The 20,077-nt window shown below is 40.9% G+C and overlaps 1 protein-coding gene and 1 pseudogene across 5 annotated transcripts in view; one reads left to right on the forward strand and one right to left on the reverse strand.

The window, feature by feature from the left end:
- Window positions 1–20,077, reverse strand: part of LOC105468677 (stromal interaction molecule 1) — a 218,198-nt gene that overhangs the window by 80,640 nt on the left and 117,481 nt on the right. The window lies entirely within an intron of this gene.
- On the forward strand, window positions 9,310–9,615 carry LOC112424457 (non-histone chromosomal protein HMG-14 pseudogene; annotated as a pseudogene).

A 20,077-nucleotide genomic window follows, 5' to 3' on the forward strand; every position in this document is an offset into this window, starting at 1 on the left:
TGGCTGCTTTCATGCTACAAAGGCAGAGTTGAGTATTTGTAACAGAGACTCTATGGCTATCAAAGTCTAAAATAATTACTATCTAATCCTTTACAGAAAAAGTTGCCTGCTCTAGACACATCAAGCCATTTCCTGCTCCTTGACCAAACCATGATCTTTTATACCCCCAAGATTTTGCACAAGGTGCTCCATTTAAAATGCTTTCTCCCACTCTTTGTCTATTAAAGAAAAAGTCACTGCCTTCTGTGAAGTTTTCTAGATCTCTCCCATGTGAGTTCATTGCCCTATCCTATTTGTTCCCATAGTTGTCAGGGTACATATACATCAATGACAGTACTTATCCCAATATTCTACGATTACTATTTAATTATCCCCCTCTTACTCTCCCTAAGCAACTCAAAAATAGAGACTATATTTTATTTATCATTTATTCTTCACCCAGCATCTTGCAAATTTTCTGCAATACATAAATGAATAATTAATTTAGCTCCATAAACCCATCTCCAAGCCTAGGGCCTGGCACAGAGCAGGGTGTGTGGTTATTAAATAACTAAAGGAGTGTCTCTGGAGTTTGTCCTGTAACATGTAGCAGAGAGTTTAGCTTACAATAGCTAGTCAAGACATAATTGTCTATTGAATAGAAGAAAGAAAAAGGTCCCCAAATTGTCAGCCTATCTAAAACAAAGATATTTAGCCAGGAGCCAGAGAGTTACACTAGCTTGGATTCAATGTAGCATGATACTTTAGAGTTTGATTCTAGACCCCATTGCCTGGGTTTGAATCCTCGTTCCATCACTTAGTTTCAGTGTGTAACTTGCATCATTTGTAAAATGAAGATAGTAGCACAAAAACCTAACAACCCTCATGTTGAGGGAAGCATAAATGAGTAAATTCAACTAAATACCTTAGAATAGTGCCTGGCACAAAAATAAGCTCTCCTCTGTGTGTGTGTGTGTGTGTGTGTGTGTGTGTGTGTGTGTGTGTGTGTGTAATATGTTTTAAGAAGGATTAAAGATACTAAGAATGTACAATCCTAGGGCCCACTATTACAGTGATGCATGATCCCTCATATGTAAGGAAGACCTACAGAGGGGATAGAAAATGAATATTTTCTAAGTGCTTGCTATATAAAGTCCATGTGTCAAGAGGTCAGAAATGGAGACAGTAAAGACAAGACATTGTAGTCTACTAACCTCTAAGGTCCCTTCTGTTCTACTCTATGATTCTTTGAAAGCTTTTAAAGCTTTAACTCCATTTAAAATCAAAACTTTACAACTTTATGCAAGACCCTCCCTCCTCTATGGGCTGGCCTTCCTCAATGCATCAATTGCCACTTCCTCCCATTCCCAATGATAATGAATTCCCAATTCCCAATGATAATGAATTACTTAAAACTCTCTGAAAGTACCAGGCTTTTTACCAGTACAATATCTTTGTACATGCTATTCCCTCACTTAAAACATTCTCCTTATCACTCCTAGTCATCTGTTGAGATCCAGATTATGTGTCAGTGACTGTAACATGGGAAAAGCTGACTTAGGGCATCCTCTTCTGCAACTGTATCACAGTGTTCACTCTTAAAATTTTATTTATTTTTTTTTTACAGACAGGGTTTTGATATATTGCTAAGGCTGGTCTTGAATTCTGGGCTCAAGAAATTCTCCCACCTCAGCCTCCCAAGTAGCTGGTACTACAAGTGCAAGCCATTGTGCCTCACTGTATCCACTTAATAAATTATAGTGTCCTTATCTGTTTCATGGCTATCTCCACCACTAGGGGAACTTCTTCAAAGGCAGCAACATTACCTTTCCTTTTACTCCTTTATTGCCAGCACCTGGCACATACACAGATACAGAGAATCCCTCTGAGGTCAATGAGAAAGCTCAGTGCTTGTCATGGAATCATCATTGATGCCTCACTAAAACACTGGGCACATGACACAGGTGAAATCCTAGAGGCAGCATTAAAAGTTTCAGCTTGCCAGGTACCTGGTCAGAATGGCAAATACAGGGAAACTCTAACATCTCCAGTCTTACAAACTGTCAGAACCAAAGTATCCAAGCTAGCCAAGGACTACTGTCTGGGGAACCTTTGTTTTATGAAAGGAGGACAGAAATAGATCACTAATTAGAAAATATTTCCCCAAAGGGAAGAGGTTATCTTCTTAATTGGGGTCAATACTGCCACATTTATATAGGATGAATGCACAGCACTGGAGAAAATGCATTATGAGAAAGGACAGTTACAAAATTGATGGGTTAGAAGGGACTTCTAGTTTGACAGCATGAGAAGCTCCACAGACCCACTCTCCAGTAAAACTAGTGAAACTTATTTTTCAAAAGCAACCATTTAAAGTTTCTGGAAATGGTCGTAAAGGCACACAGCCAATGAAGAAACATATGCTCAAGAAAATCTAAGAACAGCGAGAGTCCACAATATTTAACCTGTTCCCTGCCTTGCCTCTCCCAACTCAAGGACACAGAAACTCCACTCCACGCTGAGGCAGCTAAAAACACAGACCTTCTCTCTCAAGCTCCCTGTTGAAGGGTTAGCTGCCTGGAATGTTCTGAGCAGGATATTAGCATTTCTGATCCTTCCCCCAGCTACATGTTACTGAGGCTAAGTTGTAAGTGAGTGCAGCTAAAAGGTGGGCCTCTTTTGTCCCGTTTAACCCCTACTCATATGACGGGAGCTTTACCTTGGATGCAGTGCCACTGAGAATACTGGAGCCACAACTGGCATTGCCCTGGCTCATAAGATTGTTATTACACTCTGGGAGAAGCAAATCAAAAAGACCTGAGGCTACTGCCACCCCTCCACCAAGTCCTCAGCTCCTAAAGTGGTGGTGTCACTCAGAAGCATGTCATTGTCCCCGACCCCAGCTCCAGAACCATGACTCAAAGATTTTGCCTGGCAGAGGAAGCAGGCTATAAAACAAAGAGCTCTGAATCTCTTCCCAGGGAAAATGACCTCATCTGCAACAGAGTGTAGAGAAGTTCAAGACTAAGGGTAGGATACTCTCAAAAAAGTAGAAGTTGTGGTGAAAGGAAAAGATTAGTAGATTCATTGGAGATACAGGCTAAACTGTAGACTAGAGAATTTGCTGGAGATAACTAGGGAAAAAGACAGCTGGGAGGAGTCTCTTGGGGTAAGAACAAATTTCACCAGCCTGGGCAACATAGGGAGACCCCATCTTTACAAAAAAATTTAAAAATTAGCCAGGCCACCTGCACATCCTGCACATATATACCAGAACTTAAAAAAAAAAAAAAAAAAAAAAAAAAAAAAGGCCAGGTGCAGTGGCACACACCTGTGGTCCCAATTACTCACGAGGCTGAGGTAGGAGGATCAATGGAGTCCAGGAGTTTGAGGCTGCAGTGAGCCATCATCATGCCACTGCACTTTAGCCCGGGTGAAAGACTGGGACTCTATCTCCAAAAACAAACCAACAAAGAACAAATTTCAAACAATGACCTCAGGAACTTTCCCTTCAAAGGAACCCTAATGTAATTGGATTAGTCTAGGAAGCAATTTATGCCTCAGGGCATTGTTGAAAAGAGCAGAGCAATCATATGGCAATTAGTGAACCCAAAAAGCTGGGTGTGGCCAGGGAAAGAGACAAAGTTCTGCCCAAACCATTATCATCCAAATATGACTGTGGGCATACCAAAGTCCTCTGAGGAGCAACATCAGAGGATTTACACTGTGGGAGGAGGGGGATCAACCACTTAAACAATCTAGCCAGTCATTAAATAAACAAACAAGCAAATAATCATAAGCCCCAGAGGAATCAGACAAGTACCCAAAGTTGCTACAATATATTATCAAAAATGTTCAGCTTCAAATAAACAAACAAAAAACAAAACAAAAAAACAAAGAAACAGGAAGGTGTTACCCACATACCAGAAAAAAAGGAGGCAACAGAAACTCTCAGTAAGAGGGACCAGATGTCAGATTTAACAGAAAAAGACTACAAATTAGCCATTATAAATATGTCCAAAGACAAAAAAAAAAAAAGAAAATCATGATCTTTAAAGAGGTAAAGGAATGCATGATGTCAATGTTGCATTAAATAAAGAATGTCAATAAAGAGACAGAAATTATTGTTTTAAAAAAGAACCAAATGGATGTTCTGGAGTTGAAAAGTACAATAACTGAAGTGGATTAGGAGAGGGGCTAAATAGTAGATCTGAACTGGGAGAAGAAAGAATAAGCACACTTCCAGAGAGACTGATAAGAGATTATACAATCCTAAAAACATAGAGAAAAAGGAATGAAGAAAAATGAACTGAGCCTCAGAGAAATGTAGAACACCATTAATCACACCGATGTATGTATAATACGAATAGCAGAAAGGGAAGATAAAAAGGAGCAGGAAGACTCACACCTGTGAGAGGCCAAGGTGGGTGGACTGCTTGAGGCCAGGAGTTAAAGACCAGCCTGGACAACATGGCGAAACCACATCTCTACTAATGTAGGTGTGGTGGTATATGCCTGTGATTCCAGCTACTTGGGGGGGGGGGGCTGAGACACGAGAATCGCTTGAACCCAGGAGGAAGAGGTTGGAGTGAGCTTAGATTGTGCCACTGTACTCCAGCCTGGGTGACAGAGTGAGACTATGTCTCAAAAAAAAAAAAAAAAAAAGAAAGAAAGAAAGAAAAAGGAGAAGGAAAAATATTCAAAGAAATAATGGCTGAAAAACCTCCCAAAGTGTTTTTAAAAACATTAATCTACCCATAACGAAAATCTAATAAACTCCAAATACGATAAATGCAAAGAGATCTACAAATAGACACATTAAGTAAAATGCTAAAAGTCAAAAGCAGTGAGAAAACTTTGAAAGCAGCAAGAGAAAAATGACTCATCACACACATGTGAACCCCAGTAAGATTAACAGTTAACTTCTCACCAAAATAATGGATGCCAGAAGACAAAGGGATAACATAGTCAAAGGGCTCACTGAAGTGAGGGGGATGTCCGGCAAAACTCTCGTGAAAAAATGAAGGTAAAAAATAAAGACAATTCCGGAATAAAAAAACACTGAGAAAATTCATTGCTAACTGACACACCTTACAAAAAAATACTAAAGGAAGCTCTTGAGGCTAGTAAGTGACCCCAGATAGTACTTTGAATCTGTACAAAAAAGTACCAACACTGAGCCAGGTACTGTTTTGGTACTGGAGATATAGCAGTGAAAAAAGCAGATCCCTTTCCCTTATAAACTTTATATTACAGGCAATAAACAATAAAACAATAAGTGATTAAATAATAAAATCCAGATGATAAGTTCTTAAAAATTATTTTAAAAAGTGATTCATAATGAAGATCTAGGTGCCAGGAATGGCGTAGAGGTGCAGATTTCATTATTAAATAGGGTGGTCTGAGAAAGGTCTCTTTGATAAGATGAAGTATGACAAATGACAAAGAATATTTTGGGGGAGTTTTGTTTTGTTTTTTTGTTTTTTTGAGACAGAGTGTCCCTCCATCGCCCAGGCTGGAGTTCAGTGGCACAATCTCTGCTTACCACAACCTCCACCTCCTTGGTTCAAGCATTTCTCCTGCCTCAGCCTCTCAAGTAGCTGGGACTATAGGCATATGCCACCACGCCCGGCTAATTTTGTATTTTTAGTAGAGACAGGGTTTTACCATGTTGGCCAGGCTGGTCTCAAACTCCTGACCTCAAGTGATCTGCCTGCCTCGGCCTCCCAAAGTGCTGGGATTACAGGCATGAACCATCATGCCCAGCCACAAAGTATATTTCATATGGAAATATGAGGGCATAAACTAAATATCTAAGGAAACGATAGTCCAGGCAGGGGCAAGAGCTAGAACCAAGGCCCTAAAGCAGGGATACAAAAGAGTATGAAGGAACACCAAAGAGTGTGGCTACAGTGAGTCACAAGGGGAATATAAGTCAGAGAGGAGATCAGAATAAGTGGGGACCAGATCACAGAGGGCCTTGCTAACTTTTGTGGAGACTGTGGCTTTCACATCAAACAAAAAATGAAGTTATCACAAGTTTTGAGCAGAGCAAAATGATCTGGTTTACGTTTTTTTGTTTTGTTTTGTTTTGTTTTTCGAAAAAGCTCTCTAGCTGCTACACTGAGAGTAAATGTAGATAAGGCTATCTGCTCGGAGACTACTGAGCCTTGGTGCCTGCAGTGGAATGATAGTGAGAAATGATTCTATTTTGGATATATTTTAAAGGGAGAACCCACAGGATTTACCAATAGATGTGGAGTTGACAAAATTATGAATTATTTAGAATATTTTTTGCCCAGGCAATTGAAACAATGGACTTGCCTTCAACTGAGATGAGGAAGGCAGTGTATACAGCAAGTTTTGGATGAGATAATATTTAGAATCCAGCTTGGTGCACATTAAGCTTCAGATGCCTTTAAAACTCTTAGAAGAAAACACAGGGGTAAGTCATCACAACCTTGGATTTGACAATGGTTTCTTAGACATGACCTCAAAAGCATGAGCAGCAACAACAGCAAAAAAATAAATAAACTGGACTTCATCAAAATTAAAAACTTCTGTGCTTCAAAGGACATGATCAAGAAAGTAAAAAAGCAACCCACAGAATGGGAGAAAATATTTTCAAATCACACATCTCATAAGGGATTTGTATCTAAAATATATAAAGAACTTTAACAACTCAATACCAAAAAGACAACCCAATTTTAAAATGAGCAAAGGTTTTTAATTTTATTTAAAAAAAATTTTTGAGACAGAGTCTCACTCTGTCACCCAGGCTAAAGTGCAGTGGCCCAATCTCAGCTCACTGCAACCCCCGCATCCTGGGTTCAAGCCATTCTCATGTCTCAGCCTCCTGAGTAGCTGGGATTATAGGCACACACCACCATGCCTAGCTAATTTTTGTATTTTTTTGTAGAGACCAAGTTTTGCCACGTTGGCCCAGCTGGTCTCAAACTCCTGGCTTCAAGCAATCCGCCTGCCACCCAAAGCACTGGGATTACAGGTGTGAGCCACCGTACCAGGACGCAAAGTTATTATTGAAAACTTAAAAAAAAAAAAAAAAAAAGATGTTGGTAAGGCTGCAGAGAAAAGAGAACACTTATATACAGTTGATGGAAATGTAAATAGTCCAGCCACTGTGGAAAGCAGTCTGGAGATTTCTAAGAGTACTAAAAATAGAACTACCATTCGATCCAGCAATTCCATTACTGTATACATACCCAAAGGAAAATAAATTATTCTACTAAAAAGATATGTGCACTTATATGTTCACTGCAGCACTATTCACAATAGTAAAGACATGAAATCAACCTAGATGCCATTAATTAATGTGGTACAGGCCAGGCACTTTGGGAGGCCAAGGTGGGAGGAGAGCTTGAGCCCAGGAGTTCAAGACCAGCCTGGGCAACATGGCAAAACTCTGTATCCACAAAACAGTACAAAGAAATTAGCCAGGCAGTGGTGCATGCCCGTAGCTCCAGCTACTCAGAAGCTGAGGTGGGAGGATCACTTGAACCCAGGAGACTGAGGCTGCAATGAGCCAGAATCATGCCACTGCACTCCAGCCTGGGTTACAGAGCAAGACTCTGACTCAAAAAAAAAAAACAAGAAAGAAAATGTGGTACATATTGACCATGAAAAGCAATGAAAATCCTTTGCAGCAACATGAATGCAGCCGGATGCCATTATCTTAAGTGAATTAGTGCAGACACAGAAAACCAGATATTGTATGTTCTCACTTACAAGTGGGAGCTAAATCTTGGGTACACATAAACACAAAGATGTGAACAATAGATACTGGGGTCTCCAAAAGGAGTGGGGATAGGGAGAAGGACTGAAAAAATTCCCATTGGATGCTACGGTCACTATGTGCATAAGAAAATCAATAGAAGCCCAAACCTCAGTATCATGCAATATACCCTTGTAACAAACCTGCACATGTACCCCATGAATATAAAATTAAGATGGAAAATTTTAAAAATAATAATAAAAAAATAAATGAGCAAAGGATCTGAGAAAATATTTCTCTAAAGAAGATATACAAATAACCATTAAGCACATGAAAAGATGTTCAATACCGTTAGTCATCAGAGAAATGTAAATCAAAATCATAATGAGATATTACTTTATACCAACTAGGATGACTATAATCAAAAAGTCAGACAATAACAAGTGTTGATGAGCATGTGGAGAGATCAGATCCCTCACACACTGCTGGCAGGAATGTAAAAATGGTTTAGCCACTTGAACCATTTTTATATGGAAAATACTCCGGCAGTTCCTAAAACAGGTAAACACAGTTACCATATGACCCAGCAATTCTATTCATATGTATGTACCAAGAGAAATAAAAGTATACATCCAAACAAAACATAAAACACATGTCCACACAAAAACTTACACATGTCTATAGCAGCAGTATTCATAATAGCCAAAAGGTGAAACAAACCAGATGTCTATAAATTGATGAATGGCTAAACAAAACTGGTATGTCCATGCAATAGAATATTATTTGGCCATGAAAAGAAATAAAATACAGATATATATACATGAACATGTACAGGCAGTACTGATACAACATGAATGCACCTTGAAAACACGCTAAGTGAAAAAAGCCAGTTACAATGGACCACATATTATATGACTGTATTTACATGAAATGTCCATAATAGGCAAATTACAGAAAGAGAAAGTACAAGCGTGGTTGCTTAGGGCTGGGGGAAATGAGGGGAGAGAACAATAGCTAATGTGTATGTGGTTTATTTCTGAGGTGACAAAAATGTTTTTAAATTGACTGAGGTGATAGTTGCACATATCTGTGAATATACTAAAACCCATTGAATTGTATACTATATGGGAGAACTGCACAGTATGTGAATTCTTCCTCCAAGAAGCTGTTTTTTTTTTTTTTTAATTGATAGGTTACACTAGGCCAGATAAACTTTTTCTGTAAAGGGCCAGACAGTAAATATTTTATGCTTGGTGGTCGCAACTACTCAACTCTGCTGTTCTTGCGTAAAAGCAGCAACAGACAATATGTAAACAAATGAGAGTGGCTGTATGCCAATAAAACTTTACGGACTCTGAAATTTCAATTTCATATAAATTTCACATCTTGAAATTCTTCTTTAGTTTTCCCCCTAAACTATTTTAAAATGTAAAAATCAGGGTTCTCCCATCACCCTTGCTGTGGGTCTCAGCAGCCGGGCAGTGGGAGGAGCGGCAGTGACCAGGCAGCCCAGCTTCGCCAAGGCAGCCCAGCTTCGCCGAGCCTCTCCCTGCGCCACGTTTCGCAGACATCCCGCAGGCGCCCTCCACGCCGCCAGGATGACTAAGAGGAAGGTCAGCTCCGCCAAAGGGGCCGCCAAGGAAGAGACCGAGAGAAGATAGGCGCGGTTGTCTGCTAAACCTGCTCCTGCAAAAGTGAAAGCGAAGCAGAAAAAGGTAGCAGCAAAGGATAAATCTTCAGACAAAAAAGTGCAAACAAAAGGGAAAACGGGAGCAAAGAGAAAACAGGCCAAAGTGGCTAACCAAGAAACTAAAGAACATTTGCCTGCAGAAAACAGGGAAAAGAAAACTGAGGAGAGGCCAGCCTCTGATGAAGCAGGAGAGAAAGAAACCAAGTCTGATTAATACCACACATCATGTGTTATCAGTGGTCCCTGTCTCCCTTCTTGTACAAGCCAGAGGAATATTTTTATCAACTATTTTGTAAATACAAGTTTTTTAGTAGTTCTAGAAACATTTTTTAGAAGGAGGGAATCCCACCTCATCCCAATTTTTAAGTGTAAATGCTTTAAGAGGTGCAATCATTCACTGGTTGTTTATTTTTTGGTACAACCAGAAAATAGTGTGGGATATTGAATTAAGGGAGGCTTTAACTATCTTTGGTGTCAGCTTAACACTCGATAGATGGGGGGTTAGTTTTTATATCCTATAATACAATGCATATTAAATGACAATATGGAGTCAGTCCTGCATTTAATGTCTTGAACATTTTAAATTACTTCTATGTTGTTTTTTGGTAGACTTGTTTCCTAAAGAAAACCACTCCTTGATCATGGCTCTCCCTGTCAGAACTGTGTGCACTCTGTAACATCTTTGGTTGTGGTAGTCCTGTTTTCCTAATAACTTGGTTACTGTGCTGTGAAAGATTAAAAATCTGAATATGTAGTGTACATGCTGTTCAGTTGTGAATTGGTAGGACGTATGTAACAGCTTATCAACATGTGAGGATGCCGGTACTTGATAGCCTCTTAAGGACAATTTGCTTCCAAATTCTAAGCTGGAAAGTCACTGGAATAACTTTAAAAAAAGAATTACAATACATGGCTTTTTAGATTTTCGGTATGTATATTAATAATTGTGTACAAATTGAAATGTCTGTACTGATCCTCAACCAATAAAATCTCAATTATGAAAGAAAAAAATTTAAAAATCATTTTTAGTTTGCAGGCTATACGAAAAAACAGTTTGCTGATCCCTGGACTAGATATAATAAATCCACCCTCTGCTCTGGCTTCAGGTGCTAGGGAAATCTCTCTCCCTGACAATCCCCACGAACAAAAGGCAACTTCAATTCCACGCTCAGTTTTCCCTCATGCTACCATCCCTATACACGGCTTTCCAACACCCTGAGAGGATCACAAACCCAGCCAAACACTCAACAGCAGGAAAACCTCTAGGACTCCATTTCCAAAATAGAACACCCACTTCAATTGACTTGGCAAAAAGAGTTAGAGCTCACCATGTGTTTCTTATAAATGACACTCACCTTTGGGCAGTAGTATGGGAAGAAGCTTAAGGACAAAGAATATAAGAATAAAACGAACTCATGCCTCTCCCAAGAAGCTTCTTGGCATCTAATCAACTCTAAGAGGGAGGATTTAGGCTTATGCGTCAATGAGCAATACAAAATATATATACACACTGTGTGTGTGTGTGTCCTTAAGGACAAAATATCCTATTAGAGTACTGTACTACACAAGAGAAGGCAGAAGAATAGTGCAGGCATTAGGAGTTCCAGAAGGCTTTGTTAAGCAGCATTTGTTCTTTCATTTGCCTAACCAATTATTTACTGAATAGTTACTATGTGACAGGTCTTGTGTTGAGATCCAAGGACACACAGATTAATCAGACATATTGAAAGCATCTGGGTGAGACAGATATATAGAAGAGAGTCTGTCCTTGAAGGTAAGAACCACTGTTCTATGTGGAGGAAAGTGTTATCACTCAATCCCAAAGACAGAGCCCAGCAACTTTCTCTCCAGCCCCATACTGCCTGAGACCGCACAAAGTTTTGCACTCTCAACTGATCACACAGCTTGGTCAACATCCAGAGAAATCACAAAGCTTATGAAGTGTCATATAGGAAAAAGAATTTCACAGATAATGTCTTGAATCACATTTCTGACACTGACCACTATGTCACCTAGAACCTGTAAAATGCAAACTACCTCATAGTTACAATGTGGAGAAAAGGAGATAATTTAAGGCACAGTCCCCCATAGTGCCTATATGTAGAAGATGCTTCATATGTGTTTGACTATTCTGAACCTAGGTCCCCTTGACAAGGGGGCTCATACTATTTATACCAGTTTATCTGAGGAGAAACCTAGTGTCTGAGGATAAACAAGAATAAATAGTATGATCCCCCTTGTCAAGGGACCCAGCAAGTTCTGATCTTACCAGTGACTTCCCAGAGACTTCTAATCTTACCTCTGCCTCCTCAAGACACCAAGTGGCTAGATAAAAGAGGGCATGGCTCTCATCCAGCCAGTGCCAAAGTGCTGAGGTATATGCCTATGTGGATCTATACCTGAGAAGGCCTGATGCATGTTGGGTACTGACAAAAAATTACAAGAAACTGGATAACACAACAACTATAGAAATTTGCACACAGCTCTATGGTTTACAAAAAAAGGATCTTTTTCAAGCCTCACATTAGCCATTGAAGGTATATGTTACTGGTGTCCCTATCTTATAGATGAAGTAACTATTCTCTAAATACCTCCCTACTTGATGTCTCCCAGAGTTGCCATATTTTTTGTCTCCTGCCTTTACTCGTTAAGTTCCCCTCTCCTGGAATGTTCTTCTTCCTTTCTTCATCTAGTAAACTCCTGCTCATCTTTAAAAACCAAGTTCCAACTTCACCTCCTCTGCAAAACCTGCTCCTGACATACCTTCAGTCAGAATTAGGACCAGCTCTGTTTACTTCTAGCTTTTCAACTTTAGGATGAAATCCAAGTTCCTCAGTATGGCACACAAATCTGGCTAGAGCCTGCCTTTCTAATCTTATTCCCAACCTCTCCCTCTCTGCCCCACTATTACATTTGCTCAAGTTAAAAGAACCACTGAACCACAGATTCCCAAGGACATCATACTTGTTACTCCACATGATGTATCATGCTCAGCCCCCTCCCCATGTAAACCCCTATTCACTTCCAAAAATTCATCTCAGGCAATACCTTTTCTGGGAAGTGTTTTCTGTCTCCTCAGATGGGTTAACTCTTTTCTGTACTTCCAGAGCATGCAGGGCTCATCTCTTGTTACAATCTCTATGGGAATAGAATATGTATGTTTTTCTGTCTCAGTAAGTGAAGTGAGATCTTTGTAGGTAGGAAATTCATCTTAATAGTCTTTAAATGGGTATGCAAAGCATATCCAGCATCCAGCACAAACCACACACTAAATATGTTTGAAGAAAAAAGAGAGAAAGAAGGCAAGCAGCACATCAAAAAGAAAGATTTCAAAGGAGGTATTTATAAGTGAGGAGAAGAATACAAGAATGAATGAAAGGAAACTCACTGGACTTAAGTGAATCAGACAATTCTTCTTAATGCTATAAAGTACAAGTACACTGAATGTGAGGCATATGCAGACACAGACATGCACAGAAGGACTTGAAAAAATACATATATAGTCAAACAAACACAAACACCAGTTAGGTCTGAAGGGAAGCAGGGACTTGGGAGCCAGCTGCCAATTCCTCCTTGGACAGGAAGAGTCAGAAGTTTTTAATACCTGAAACATGGCTTTTCTCTCCCTGCTAGCTTGACTACTCCTGGCTGCTAGACGATACCTGCATTCTGCCTACCACTTTGTGGGACCCAGATTCTGTCTAGACTAACAGCATCTTTGGGCTGCTAATTACATTTCTGGCTCTGCTTTTTCTTCCAGGTCCTGTGTCCTATACCTCAGGCCAAACCCTTTGTCCCTAACCTCCTTGATCCTCAACCTCATTTATGGGCTTTCTTTCAGCCCCTACTTCCTTGGCTCAGTGTTCCTCTTCTCCTTCCACTTCTTGTCATACACAGACACATCTAAATGCAGAAAGACATATACCCACACAAGCACAAAATGATGTACACACACATACAAAAAAAACCGCACACAAAGGCACATATAGACATATACACATATATAGATATATACACAAACAAGTCTTACAAATATATCTCATCCCTGTCATCGACAGGATTATCATCCAGAATAGACAAAGCAGACTCAACAACAAAGAGAGGGGGAAGGAAAACAACAGTCTGCTTAGTGAGAAAGAATTTCCCTATCTGTCAAAGCAAGCCACCATCAGGTTTTCCTGGAAACATGAGGGGAACCATCTGGGGGAGCTGCTGCCTCATCTTGTGTCTGGCTAAGGTACTGGGACAGATTGCAAACTATGCCTACTCTCACTGATATGTAGCTCAGCTTGTCTGGAAACTGGTACCTTTGCCTGCGTGCTGGCTGACAATGTAGTTTCTGCTATACCAGTACATATAAGATCACTGCACCCTGATTCATCTCCCACAGGTCCTGTGCATACTACCATTACAGCCCTTAAAATGTGCTATTGTCACTGCCTGTTTATATATTTGTCTCTCTCACTAGCCTAGGGCTTGTTAATGGCAAAGAGTATCCTATTTTCATCTCTACTTTACACATGAGCAAAGTGAGTCTCCAAATCACTTAGCCATACACTTAGTACATTGCAAGGTTTGGATTTGAACCCAGGTTGGACTCCAAAGCTCATGCTTAGACTTTTAAAAAGTCAAAGTCCAAACAGTTTATTCTAAAGTTATTCTAAGAAACTCCAAAAGTTAGGACTGAATGTATGAGCTAGGCCAAAGAACTTGAACTCAGTGGAAGTTGTAGCCTATAAACTGATGATCCACTCCTGGTAGGTGAATGCTACAGCCACCCTGTAAGTACTTACAAGGTAGAATGGGAACAGGACATTTCTTTAGCCTAAGGAGCAGGTTTCACCTGAAAAATGATGTCATTCATGGTGTCAGCTGTCTCTGTTCTGTGCAAAGGCCCTGAGCCGACTTCAATCTGTGCTTTGCCTGAATTAAGAACAGGGGGTCAGAATGTTCCATGAAGTAGGAGACAAGATGATGACTGTACCAGGATACAGGCAGAGAACTAGAAAGAAAAAAAGTAGAGAGGTGCCTCCAAACTTAAGTCAAAGAAGAATTACTATAGCAACAAAATGTATATATTGGAAACCAATGCTGAAGTTAATCTGCATATAGTAAATTTTTTTAAGAAAGGAGAAAGGCTGGACGCGGTTGCTCATGTCTGCAGTGCCAGCACTTTGGGAGGCCAAGGCGGGCGGATCAGTTGAGGTCAGGAGTTTGAGACCAGCCTGACCAACATGCGAAACCCCGTATCTACTAAAAATACAAAAATTAGCTAGGCATGGTGGCATATGCCTGTAATCCCAGCTACTCAGGAGGCTGAGACAGGAGAATCGCTTGAATCCAGGAGGCGGAGGTTGCAGTGAGCCGAGACTGCGCCACTGTACTCCAGCCTGGGCTACAAGAGGAAACTGTCTAAAAAAAAAAAAAAAGAAAAAGAAAAAGAAAGAAAGGAGAAAGAGGAGGAGGAGGAGGAAAAGAAAAAGCAGCAGTAGCAGTAGCTCCAGGCTGTCAAAGCTGTGTGCAGGGAAAGCAAAGAAAAGTTATGTTCAAAATTGGGTCCAGGGACCAAAAGGAAAGCACTGCTTCCCAGGTGCCAGTATGGCCTCTTGGAGTGATATAGCAGCCATGGGAATCAGAGAGAGGCCCTGAGCACAAGGTGAATCAAGGAAAAATAAAACTACAGTCACTTGGTTAGCTGTCTTTGACAACTCCTCACATGTAATGCCACATAGTAGGGGTCAAGAAATTGATTCAGGCCCCTGATATATAGGTAAGAGGGAATTGCCACCAGAGTTGCCCCACAGATTCTTTGACATCTTAACTTCCCCAGAAGCAGTACTAACTACAAAAAAGAAAAAGGAAGGAATAAAAAGAGGGAGAGAGGGAGAAATTATCCAAAAAAGAATGCTCCAGGACTCTTCAGTCTGACGTTTTCAAAAGTCATCTATACCTGCCCAGGAACTGAGGCAACCTGGCTGTCAGTTAGCTAATCAGGGATCTGCTTCCAGCAACCATGGTACTTCAGACTTCAAAGCACCACTGTATCTCTATCAAAGTTGGAGGTAAGGGAAATGGAGATAGAGGCTGGGCACAGTGGCTCACACTTGTAATCCCAACACTTTGGGAGGCCAAGGCAGGCCAATTACTGGAGGCCAGGAGTTCGAGACCAGCCTGGCCAACATAACAAAACCCCTTCTCTACTAAAAACACAAAAACATTAGCCGGCCATGGTGGCGCATGCCTGTAGTCCCGGCTACCCTGGAGGCTGAGGCATGAGAATCACTTGACCCTAGAAGGTGGAGGTTGCAGTGAGCAGAGACCGCACCACTGCACTCCAGCCTGGGCGACACAGCGAGACTCTGTCTCATAAAAAAGAAATGTAAATAGAAAAATCAACATGACTTTCAAAGTGCTTTCTTTTTTTTTTTTTTTTTGAGACGGAGTCTCGCTCTGTCGCCCGGGCTGGAGTGCAGTGGCCGGATCTCAACTCACTGCAAGCTCCGCCTCCCGGGTTTACGCCATTCTCCTGCCTCAGCATCCCGAGTAGCTGGGACTACAGGCGCCCGCCAACCCACCCGGCTAGTTTTTTGTATTTTTTAGTAGAGACGGGATTTCACCGTGTTAGCCAGGATGGTCTCGATCTCCTGACCTCGTGATCCACCCGTCTCGGCCTCCCAAAGTGCTGGGATTACAGGCTTGATCAAAGTGCTTTCCACAGGGCCCTAAGGATGGTTACAGGCTGAGCTACAGAAAGGCAAGTGAAAGGTGACCACCACTCCAAACAATGCAGTGACACTTTAAAAAACATCTTTATTGAGATCAAATTCACATATGAATTGTAGTATAAAACCCAATAGTTTTTAGTATATTCACAGAAGTATACAACTATCACCACAATCTAATTTTAGAATATTATCATCAACCTGAGGTACATCTGAGTTACAATAACCTCAAAAATGGTTAACTATGAGCTAACTCAGTCTCTTTCCTTATTGGTTATGTGGGAAAAAATTAATGTCTATCTCAGAGATTTCTTGTAAGGATTATATGAAAGAGTGTATGCAAGAGTACATAGCACAAGCCTAGCACATCATAGCAATGGTAGTAGGAGTAAAAGAAGTAGAAATACTGCTACTATAAACTAGACCACAGGCTGGGTACTTGATATACCTGATTTCGTTTCATCTTTGCCATAATCTTTCAAGGTAGGAATTACTGACTAATTTGAGGGTAAGGAAATGAAAGTTCACAGAGTTTAAGAAAATTTTCCAGGCTGGGTGCAGTGGCTCATGTTTACAATCCCAGTACTTTGGAAGGCTGAGGTGGGCAGAGATTGCTTGAGCCCAGGAGTTTGAGACCAGCCTGGGTAACATGGTGACACCTCCGTCTCTACAAAAAATACAAAAATTATCTGGGCATGGTGGCATGCACCTGTAGTCCCAGCTACTCAGGAGGCTGTAATGGGAAGATTGCTTGAACCCAGGAGTTTGAGGCTGCAGTAAGCTGTGAGCATGCCACTGCACTCCAGGCTGGATGACAGAGCAAGACTCTATTTCAAAAAAAGAAAAGAAAAGAGAAATGAAAAGAAAAGAAAAAGAGAGAGAGAAAAAACTTTTCCAAAGCCAAACAACTAATAATTGGCAAAAGTATACCTGAAACCATCATCTTTCTTGCTCTAAAAGTACATACTTCTGCTCTACTACATAACCTTTCGGCATTCTCAGTGTTTTCCTTTTCTTCTTCACTTGTGACCCTATAGTATGTGTTATTCTCAAAGTCTTTCCTATCATTTTAAGTACAGTAATCTTACCTCCATCCAGATTCTGCACATGATTCATAACATAGGACAGAAGGGTAGGGAAGAGGGTCACAGAGGAGATCAGACATATAGGTCATATACTAACATGTCTAGAGGCCAGACTCTAGCAACTCCAGAAAAACAACCCAACACTGACTTCAGCTTTTATCCTGACAGGGAACTCACAAGTCCAAAGCACTCTGTTCCCAGTACCAATGACCAGCTCACTCTGTACTCCTCCTTTGCACTAGAGAAACGATTTAAAGGGCATAAAATAATAAGATAGTATCTTTGTTTTCAAATTCAAAATTTAAAAAACCTCAACTCAGCACCCTTATGAGAAAGGCCCTGAACCAAACACAATGTTATGAGAAACAGCAATGAATAAAACCTAGTTCGTGACCCCTAAAGGAACCCACAATCTGGTAGGATAGGTAAGCATGGACCCAATTACAATACAGAACAGAGCAACATGACAAACATAAGGTTCATGCCAAGTACTCTCGAACATGAGAAAGGATTACTTCCCACTGTAGGAGAACAAACAAGATTTCTTGGACTGGCCGGGCATGGTGGCTCACGCCTATAATCCCAGCACTTTGGGACCCCGAGGCGGGTGGATCACAAGGTCAGGAGTTCAAGACCAGCTTGGCCAACACGATGTAACCCCGCTTCTACTAAAAGTAAAAAAATTAGCCAGTCGTGGTGGCGCGCACCTGTAATCCCAGCTACTCAGGAGCCTGAGGCAGGAGAATCGTTGGAACCCAGGAAGCAGAGATTGCAGTGAGCCAAGATCACACCACTGCACTCCAGCCTGGGCAAAAGAACAAGACTCCGTCTCAAAAAAAAAAAAAAAAAAAAAATTTCTTGGATGAGGCAACATTTAATCTAGGCCAGTAGTTCTCAACAAGGGGCAGTTTGAAAGTTGACAACTGACAATAGTAACTGGCAATATTTTTGGTTGTCAAACTGGAAGGGGGAAGGGGAAAGGTTTGCTACTGGCATCCAGTATATAGAGGCTAGGAATGCTACTAAACATCCTACAATGTACAAGACAGCTCCCCATAACAAAGAACTATCTGGCCCAAAATATCAATAATGCTGAGGTTCAGAAACCCTGATCTAGGCCTTGGAGGACAAATGAAATTTCTCTTTCCTTTTGTTTTTATTTGTTTTTTGGGTTTTTTTGTGTGTGTGTGTGTGTGTTGTTGTTGTTGTTGTTGTTGTTGTTGTTTTATTCCAGGCATTGCACTGAAATGTGTGGGTTTTTTTTTTTTTTTTTTTTTAAGAGACGGGGTCTTGTTATGTTGCCCAGCCTGGTCTAGAACTCCTGGCCTCAAGCAATCCTCTTGTCTCAACCAAGTAGCTGAGATTATAGGCATGAACCACCAAACCTGGCCTGAGTGAAATTTTTACAGGCAAAGTGGGAAGCAGAGAAATGCCAGGATAAGGATTTATCTGGAACAGGGGCACAGTGATAAGATATGAAGAGCATGTTTGGGGTGGCTGTAGCATAGAGTAAAAAAATGCAGTATAACATGAACTAGTAGCATGAGTTAAATCCAAATGATGGGAGCGTTGAAGGACAGACAAGAGTTTAGATTAATTAAAGAAGCAAAAGTAAGCCACTCATTTATAGTTTTATCATCTCTAAAATAAAGCTAACAACACCTAGTTCACAGAGTGGTTAAGGATTAAACAAAACTTTATATGTAATCAGCTCGGCTTGGCACATGGTAGAAGTAATCTGATGAGTTGTGCTTTAATAATGCCAGTATTAGTGCAGGAAGACAAATTTATAGACAAAATAATACAATCAAAATCATTAGGGCACAAAGCAAGGCAATTTCTAATTAAGTGCTAAATTGAGCTATAGAGACTATGTGCTATGGGAGTTAGTACTGAGATGAGGAAGATCACTGGGAATGGGAAAGTCAGGGAAGGTTCACATAAAATGAAGCTGGCACATTCCAGAAGACAACTAAGATTGATACAGACAGGGCCAGGGCTGCAGGGAGGGGCACAAGAGGTTAATTCCAGGTAAGGAGAACTACCTGAGCAAAGAAAGGGGACTGGAAGTAAACATAAAATGTTTATAAGACAAAGAAGATTGGAGCCAGACCAAAGTGGTAGGAGGTATGTCTGGAGAATTAACAAAGGTAGCCAGGGTGCAGTGGCTCTCACTTGTAATCCCGAGCAAATCGGAAGGCTGAGGTGAGGGGACTGCTTGAGACCAGGAGTTCAAGACCAGATTTGGCAACATAGCAAGACCCTGTCTCCACAAAAATAGTTAGCCTAGTGTGGTGGTGCACACCTGTAGCCCTACCTAGTTGGGAGGCTGAGGCAGGAGGATCATTTGAGCCTAGGAGCTGAAGGCTACAGTGAGCCACGATTGTGCCACTGCACTCCAGCCTAGATGACAGAGTGAGACCCCAACTCTTTAAAAAATATATTTCAATGAGAAACAAAGAAAAGAAAGGTCGAAGTCAGATTTAAAGAGATGGAGTGGTAGGTACAGGAAGTTAAAGGAAACAGGAAAAGGAAATCATGCAGGAGACACGGAACCCAAATGTAGGTTAGGAAGATCACTCACAGCATGTACGACGTGGGCTTTCCAGGAGAGACTAGAGGCAGAACACTTAAGGGTTGTCTACAGCTATCTGAATATAAGAAAGTGAGGCCCAGAGCATGAAAGGGAATACAATTATTAATAATTATGGTAATAACGTCTATAAATAACCCAGCTACTTATCTTCATCTAATTTGGCCCATATTAGCCACAGCACTGGGCTTCCTACTCTCTCCCTATATACTACTACCTATCAAGTCCAAGTTCCTACTGGCATTTTAGATATTGCAAGTGAACCTGCTGACTGCT

Source organism: Macaca nemestrina, chromosome 12 (assembly GCF_043159975.1).
Source record: "Macaca nemestrina isolate mMacNem1 chromosome 12, mMacNem.hap1, whole genome shotgun sequence".
Taxonomy (NCBI): Eukaryota; Metazoa; Chordata; class Mammalia; order Primates; family Cercopithecidae; genus Macaca; species Macaca nemestrina.